General features: G+C 31.1%; 1 pseudogene; it reads right to left on the bottom strand.

Moving 5' to 3' along the window:
- Window positions 1–1,488: 1,488 nt before the first annotated feature.
- LOC127120970 (probable CCR4-associated factor 1 homolog 11) lies at window positions 1,489–4,660 on the bottom strand (annotated as a pseudogene).
- Window positions 4,661–8,523: the final 3,863 nt, after the last annotated feature.

The following is an 8,523-nucleotide window of genomic DNA, read 5'->3' as shown; positions in this document are numbered from 1 at the left end:
AACTCTTATTGGAGGACATGCTGGGGTAGTAAAGACCCTCAAGAGACTCTGCAAATTTTTATTGGGATTCAATGAGACAAGACATCAAAGAATTTGTGGCTCATTGCATTGTTTGTAAACAGACCAAGTACAGCACTACTAAGCCTAATGGGCTTTTACAGCCTCTGTCTATTCCAACTAATGTTTGGGAAGACATTTTGCTTGACTTTGTCACTGGTTTGCCTGTTTCTGGAGTATTTTCAGTTCTGTTTGTGGTGGTCGATAGATTCTCCAAGGCGGTGTGCACATGGGAGCCCTTCCGTCTCATTTTATAGCCTACAAAGTGGCTGAATTATTTGTGGATATGGTTTGCAAGCTTCACGGTTTACCTAAGAGTATTGTGTCCGACCGTGACCCCATCTTCTTCAGTAAACTTTGGACTGATCTGTTCAAGTTTATTGGGACTTTGTTGAGAATGAGCTCTTCTTACCACCCACAGACAGACAAACTGAACTCAAGAATTTGGGTCCGAAATTACCGGCAGCTTCTGTTTATATTAAAGAGCTTCATGCAATCACATAGGCCGTTCTCAAGTGGCGTCAATACCTCTTGGGACATTTCTTTATTATTCGGACAGGCCATAAAAGCATTAAGGAGTTGTTACAACAGGTTATTCAAACACCGGATCAGCAGGCCCATGTGCAGAAATTATTGGGTTTTCAATTTCGTATTGAGTACAAACCAGGAGCTTCCAACAAAGTTGCTGATGCTTTATCACACGTGCCTGCAGAGTGGCCTACCGAAGATCACATTGCTCAACAATATGCTTTGTGGACCTTGGTATCTTCCCCTACTTTTGGCATTGTGTCTCAATTAAAAAAAGAAAATGCCTCTGATCCTTTTCTACTTGAGTTTCACAATCAAAACTTACAAGGTACCTTGGTAGCTCCTTATACTATTGTGAATGGATTACTTCTCAATGCTGGCCGTTATGTTTTAACATTATATACATTGTTGGTTGCAATTGTGGTTGAAGATAAAGTTTATGTCTCTGTATTGAGACTCATTACTGAGATTGCTATGTTTAGCAGATAATAAATTTCAATCTATTCAAATATTCATGAATCAAATCCTAAGCGCAGAATTGTCATTACATATGTTAGTCTATCCGTTCTTTAAGTTTGTCGTGCAAAATTGCTCTAGTATTTAGACATGAAGAAGCTTTATACTTTACTCTATTAGATTCAGCAATACACAAACATTTAATATATATTGTAGCAGGCATCAAAAAGCTTTATACTTTACTCTGTTAAACTAAGTACCTGTTTCCTCTTACTAACCAAATTTTAATCAAATAGTTGATTATTTGAATAGCATACTGCACTTTAACCTTTAAAAGTATCAAAGAAAGAGATTTATAGTTCATGCACATGTCTATTATAGAACATAGTAACAAATTTGACAGACTCCCACCAAAATAAAGACATAAACAGAATTTAGAAAAGAAAATAATCAAAGGATGAGTATTTTATATACTTGAATTTTCATTACAATTCTGCAATTTCTAATACAATTAAACTGCAATTTCTAATACAATTTATGTACTTGAATTTTCATTACAACTAAACTGCAATTTCTAATACAATTTATGTACTTGAATTTTCATTACAACTAAACTGCAATTTCTAATCCAAACAGCACTCCGGCAGCGTGCTTGGGAGCTTCGTTGTCCTTGAAATAAGTCTTGATCATTTTGTCGAATGCATGCCACGTCAACAAACTATCCGATGCGGCTTGATGAGAATTTCCTACTGCCCGACACACATTAAGCGTAGTAGCTACCCGCTCGAGACCGCCATAAAGAGAGTTGCAGAACTTCATGAGATATTTCATATCATAAACATTTTTTCCAAACAATATTTGAACTATTTCTAAAAAATCCTCTAGCAGATTTGGTAAATTCTTTCCGGTAAGGATCTTCACCAAATACCCAAAATCATAAGCACTGCTAAACGTGACCCAAATAAGTGATTTGTTAAAAACAAGTACCGACGATAACATTAGATCAGCGAAACGCTTTGAATCCACACCGTGACAGAAATTGCGCTCAAAGTTGATCCCTTGACGGCGGAGCATATCAATGGAATCTTGATTACACGGATCATGATTGAGATCAAAATCTCTAAAATTAAACTCCCAAATGTAACAGTTATTGGTTCCAAAGTCTGGAAGATTTCCATCAGAATCCGAAAGTGTGAGTCCTACTTGAATGAGCTTCAAATCATCAACATTGGCTTTCAGGTAACGATACTGATGAGAGGGTTGAAGATAACCACGGTCAACTTTGGAGGAATGAATTACGCCGGGAAACTCGGTGTCCATTGAAATGATGAAATGACATTGATGGATAGCTCGACGGATGAGATTGAATTCATAGTCTAGATTGTATGCCCAAACTTCACGGATAATGACTTCCTTCATCATGATCGTGTTGAGTTTGAAGTTGAATCGAAACAAAGAATGAGAGAGAGACAGAGAGAGACAGAGAAAGAACACTGCAAATACTATGTTGAGTTTGTGATGTTATGTTATCATGACAAGTGATTTGGGTGTTTTATATTATAAAAAGTAACCGTTAAATACCCAAAAGATTTAGAAAAAAAAAGATTTAAAAAGATTTAGAAAAGATTTGTTATTAATCATTAGAATTTAGGAAAGTTATTAATTAATATATTTATTGAATTGTTATTTAGGAAAATTATTAATTAATGTGTTTGTGATATTTAATTGATATTTTGATTGTTATTTTATTGTAATATTTTGATTGTGATTTTCCATTAATATATAATCTCTCTCTCTCTCTCTCTCTCTCTCTCTCTCTCTCTCTCTCTCTCTCTCCTCTCTTCTCTCTCTCTTCTCCTCTCTCTCTCTCTCTCTTCTCTCTTCTCTCTCTCTTCTCTCTCTCTTCTCTCTCCTCTCTCTCTCTCTCTTCTCTCTATCTCTCTCCTCTATCTTCTCTCTCTCTCTCTCTCTCTCTCTCTCTCTCTCTCTCTCTTCCTCTCTCTCCTCTCTCTTCTCTCTCTCTCTCTCTCTCTCTCTCTCTCTCTCTCTTCTCTCTCTCTCTCTCTTCTCTCTTCTCTCTCTCCTCTCTCTCCTCTCTCTTCCTCTCTTCTCTCCTCTCTCTCTCTCTCTCTCTCTCTCTTCTCTCTCTCTCCTCTCTCTCTCTCTCTCTCCTCTCTCTCTCCTCACTACAATAATTTTTTTCTACTATTTATCATAAGAAGAATATATTAATAGTTTAATTAATAAAATTAATATTTTTTTTGTTTATTTAATTGTGCAAAATTGTGAAAATTAGTATGAGAAAAAAAACGTGGTCAAAGGAGTTAGAAAAGTATGAGTGGAAATTCAATCACAATTGCATTTGTGCAAAAATGTTTCTATAGATTTGTTATTAATGAATAGGATATTGATATTTAAGAAAGTTATTAATTAATGTGTTTGTGATATTGAATTGATATTAAGGAAAGATATTAATTAATTAATGTGTTTGTGATATTGAATTGTATTAAGGAAAGTTATTAATTATGTGTTTGTGATATTGAATTCTTATTTAGGAAAGTTATTAATTAATGTGTTTGTCATATATTTAATTGATATTAAGGAAATTAATTAATTAATTAATTAATGTGTTTCATGAATGTCAAATTCTAATTCTAATTATATAAAATTCAACTAACCAATCACTATTAGTCGAAACTTTGTCACCAAGTCTATCTCATATTAATGAACACAATATAGTTATTACTAAATTTTCTATAAATCATCAAAAGTGTTTCAAATGTTGTTTATAAGGAAGATTATTGTTGCCTTCCAGACTAAGGAATTTTGTGGTGATTTTCCTTGATCGTAGAATCTCCATAAATCATCAAAAGTGTTTGGCATGATGTTTATGTTAATGGTTTTGTAGAGCCAATGTCAGAGACTTTTAGAAAAGTTGCAATCAAGACTTTTATCATGTGTTCTATCCGGTACACTTGCAAATGTTCATATGGAGACTATAGCACATTTGAATAAACCGTGTGTTTTGAAAAGTACTACGGAGACTTTATTATATAGAGAGATTACAACTAATTACATGATATAATCGATGTGGGACTATTCGATATACAAATATTTTTAATACTATATTTAGAAATATCAACACTCCCCCCCAAGGTTGAGCATATAAGTCAAATGCACCAAACTTGTTACATATATAATTAGTTATGGGACTTCACGGGATTTTAGAAACACGTCTGACAATTGATCATTAGAGTTAACGAAGTTTGTGACGATGTCACCTGATTCGATTTTCTCTCTGACAAAGTGATAGTCTATCTCAACGTGTTTGGTCCTCTCATGTATGATTGAATTTGAAGCAATGTGCAATGCAACTTGATTATCACAAATAAGTGTCGTTGGTCTTCCTTCTTCAATTCGAAGTTCCTTAAGCAACTGTTTTAACCAAATAAATTTGCATGTTGCCATTGCCATGACCCTATACTAACATTGAGTGGCAATTCAACGATGCGGTCTCCTTTGTATTTTGAACATGTTGACAAACTTTTTCCTGACTCTCTAACTTCAAAATCTCAAAAAATGTGTTTTCAAAAGAGCTCTCATTAGCAAACCACCTCATTCACCACCTTTACCAAATATCCAATTCATTGACGAGATGTTAGTTTTTATGCACAAATACATTGAATGGGTCGTCAATGTTAAGGGTGACAGTAAAATTGCACTTTCGAGTTGTTTATACATTGCTCGGTAAAGGAGAGAAGGATCATACATTTGCCTGGCAACAATTTATCAAAGAGTTGGAAATCCACAAAGAATCATACACATGACTATACAGGAAAAAAAGATAATTTTGATGAAATTCATAAATCTCTTACTCCTTGCATTAGCAGACCGACACCGAAAGATAAAATAGATCATCTTATAGAAAATGCATATAATAAGATATGTATTAATATGACAAGTTGCAGTTTCTCGAAAACATTTAAGTTATGCCTTATTGTGCCAAATGATCTCAGAGTTCTAGTTTTCAATAAGGTGACTCGGAACTATTCACTATTCATCATGTCCTAACCTAACTTTAAGTTATTAATTAATGTGTTTGTGATATTTAATTGATATTTTGATTGTTATTTTATTGTAATATTTTGGTTGTGATTTTCCATTAATATACTCTCTCTCTCAAATTATCACTACACTAATTTATTTTGTATTATTTATCATAAGAAGAATATATTAATAGTTTAATTAAAAAAATAATAATAAAATATTTTTTTTGTTTATAAAATTGTGACAATTAGTATGAGAAAAAAATATGGTCAAAGGAGTTAGAAGAGTCATGAGTTGAAATTCAATCACAATTGCATTTGTGAAAAAATGTTTCTAATATTTAGATTTGTTATTAATGAATATGATATTGATAATTAGAAAAGTTATTAATTAATGTGTTTGTGATATTGAATTGATATTAAGAAAAGTTATTAATTAATTAATGTGTTTGTGATATTGAATTGATATTAAGGAAAGTTATTAATTAATGTGCTTTGATATTGATTTTTTTTAGGAAAGTTATTAATTAATATGTTTGTGATATTGAATTGATATTAAGGAAAATTATTAATTAATTAATGTGTTTGATGAATGTGAAATTCAAGTTCTGGTTCTACAAAAATTCAACTAAGCCATCACTATCCGGTCGAAACTTTACCACCAAATCTATCTCATACTCATTAATAAACTCAATATAAATACTATTAAATTTTCTTTTCAATAAAGAAAATGGAATATTTAAAATATTTGTATAAATGCATCCAATTAAATTATTTAATCATACTATTTTTATTAAGTTAAATACAATTTTTTTAAATAAATATCTATTTAAAAAATTGACAAGTTTACTCTAAATAATATTTATTAAAAACATTATCACTATTGTACTTTTTTTAGTCTTATTTTATTATAACTTTAATTGTTATTCTTTCGATTGTATTCTTCCATTAATACAATTTGCCTCTCTCTTAAATTGTCACTATAATAATTCATTTTGCATTATTTATTATAAGAAGAATATATTAATAATTTAATTAATATAAATCAATAAAATTAACATTTTTTGAGTTTATTTAATTATGCAAAATTGTGACAATTAATATGAGATAAAAAAAGTTTTTTTTAAATAAGTTCAGTGTATAAAGAAAGAAGAATACACACAAAAATGTGGGAGACTAAATTAATATCCACTCAAAAGAAAATGAACATAAAAAAAGAAAAACTAAAGCTTTTATTTTTTATCTCCAAAGAGATGAATAAAATAAGTTAGGTAATTATATGTGAGACTTATATTAGAAAAAAAATACACAAAACTATTCCCCCTATAAATGTGAGATAAGAAAAATGTAATATTTGTAGGTTCCGTTAGCTTAAAGTATGGTTGCACACTTAGAAAAATGTATGGTCTTTCATGTGCTTGTCTAATTTTAAAGAAGGTTAAACATGATAGCCCAATACAAATGGATGAGGTTTGTACTCACTGGAAAAGGCTTAGGTTTGATGATGATTATGTGATGAAAGATGATAAATTGAATATCTCTATCTTGATCGAATGGGATGTGATACAAGCCAGTGACAATATGATACTTCACATCAAAGAGAAACTGAGGAAGTTTTCTTATCCAGAAACCACATATTTGAAACCATTGTCTCAACCGATAAAAACAAAAAGTGCTCATAAGAAGGTCAAACTAACATCGAGTGACAATTCAACGACGCGGTCTACTTCGTATTTTGAACATGTTGACAAACTTTTTCCTGACTATCTAACTTCAAAATCTAAAAAAAATGTGTTTTCAAAAGAGCTACCATTAGCAAACCAACACATTCACCACCTTTACCCAAAATCCAATTAATTGACGAGATGCCAGTTTTTATGCACAAATACATTGAATGGGTCGTCAATATTAAGGGTGACAGTAAAGTTGCAGTTTTCGAGTTGGTTATACTTTGCTCGGTAAAAGAGAGGAGGATCGTACATTTGTCTGCCAACAACTTACCAAAGAGTTGAAAATCCACAAAGAATCATACACACGACTATACAGGAAAAACGAATTTTTTTGATGCAATTCATAAATCTCTTACTCCTTGCATTAGTTGACCGACATCGAAAGAAAAAATATATCATCTTATAGAAAATACATATAATAAGGTGTGTATTAATTCGACAAGATGCAGTTTCTCGAAAACATTTTTTCCACAATGCATGCCCCGCCTCAAAATCCAACCGATAGTATTATGTGTATTGAATGACTTTCAATAATATCGGCACTTTATTCAAGTTTATTTAAAATCGAGAGACCTTATACCACTGACACCACTAGAGTGGACAACTCTTTCAACAAGAGAAGCTGAGACTTGGCCGAATCATTTTTTAGAAAGGATGCAAGAATTCACCAAGTTGAGCGACAGTGAAAGGGAATCAAATAAACAAAAGTCAATGGCAGGATCATCCACAAATATAGATTTTGTTAGTGACACATGTTTCAATTTATTTTAATTTTTATTCAACGATGTATTTATGGATTGGACACGTTTTGTATGAAATCTTGAATAAATATTAATGAAATATCTACATTTTCACAGATTTCAATATAAATTTCCGTTTATAAAAATATGTCTTAATTTTTTTTCTATAACCGGTCCTATTTCTGAAACAAGTTATGTGTGAATAGTGTTGAGTTAATTCAAAAATACATTTTCAAAGTCACCCTAAAGATTTTAAAAAATAGAGATTTATTCAAAAATGCATTTTCGAATTCACCATAATTTCACAAATTTTGACACAATGAAATAGGGTGTATCCTGAAGTATATCTCTAGAATATCCCCCGAGACATAATTGAATTTCTAAAGTCCATATTAGTCTAAATCTTATATAAATATGGGTATTTAATCTCATATTTTTAACAAAATCACATCACATCAGAATGGACATCTATTGACAGGTCGCATTTGTTTACTTCAACGACGAGACAAAATAATACTTAATATTCCTAATCTTATACCCCATAATATATTCCTAAATAGGAATTGTTTTCCCATCCTAAATGTGGTGAAAAAACACCTTTAAAAAAAATTCAAAAATACATTTTCAGACATATACATCTGAATTCGTAAGATACATATCTATTCTCGGTTCGAACTAGGTATCTATCTTATCTTATCTTATCTCATTTTCATAACAATTTATTAAATTACAGTGGAATTGAATAAACAACACTGTTAAACCATATTCTGAAAGCAAAATATGGAAAGAGAATTGAAAATAAGATATGTTGCGTTACAGAATCTCTATAAATAGAAAGTGGGGAGATTTGTTATTAGTGTAATAATTAATAGGATCCTGATATTTAGATTTGTTATTAATTAATAGGATATTGATATTTAGAAAGTTATTAATTAATGTGTTTGTGATATTGAATTGATATTAAGG

Source organism: Lathyrus oleraceus, chromosome 2, assembly GCF_024323335.1.
Source record: "Lathyrus oleraceus cultivar Zhongwan6 chromosome 2, CAAS_Psat_ZW6_1.0, whole genome shotgun sequence".
NCBI classification, from domain to species: Eukaryota; Viridiplantae; Streptophyta; class Magnoliopsida; order Fabales; family Fabaceae; genus Lathyrus; species Lathyrus oleraceus.
The sequence above is the reverse complement of the archived record's forward strand: the minus strand, read 5'-3'. Positions and strand labels throughout refer to the sequence as shown.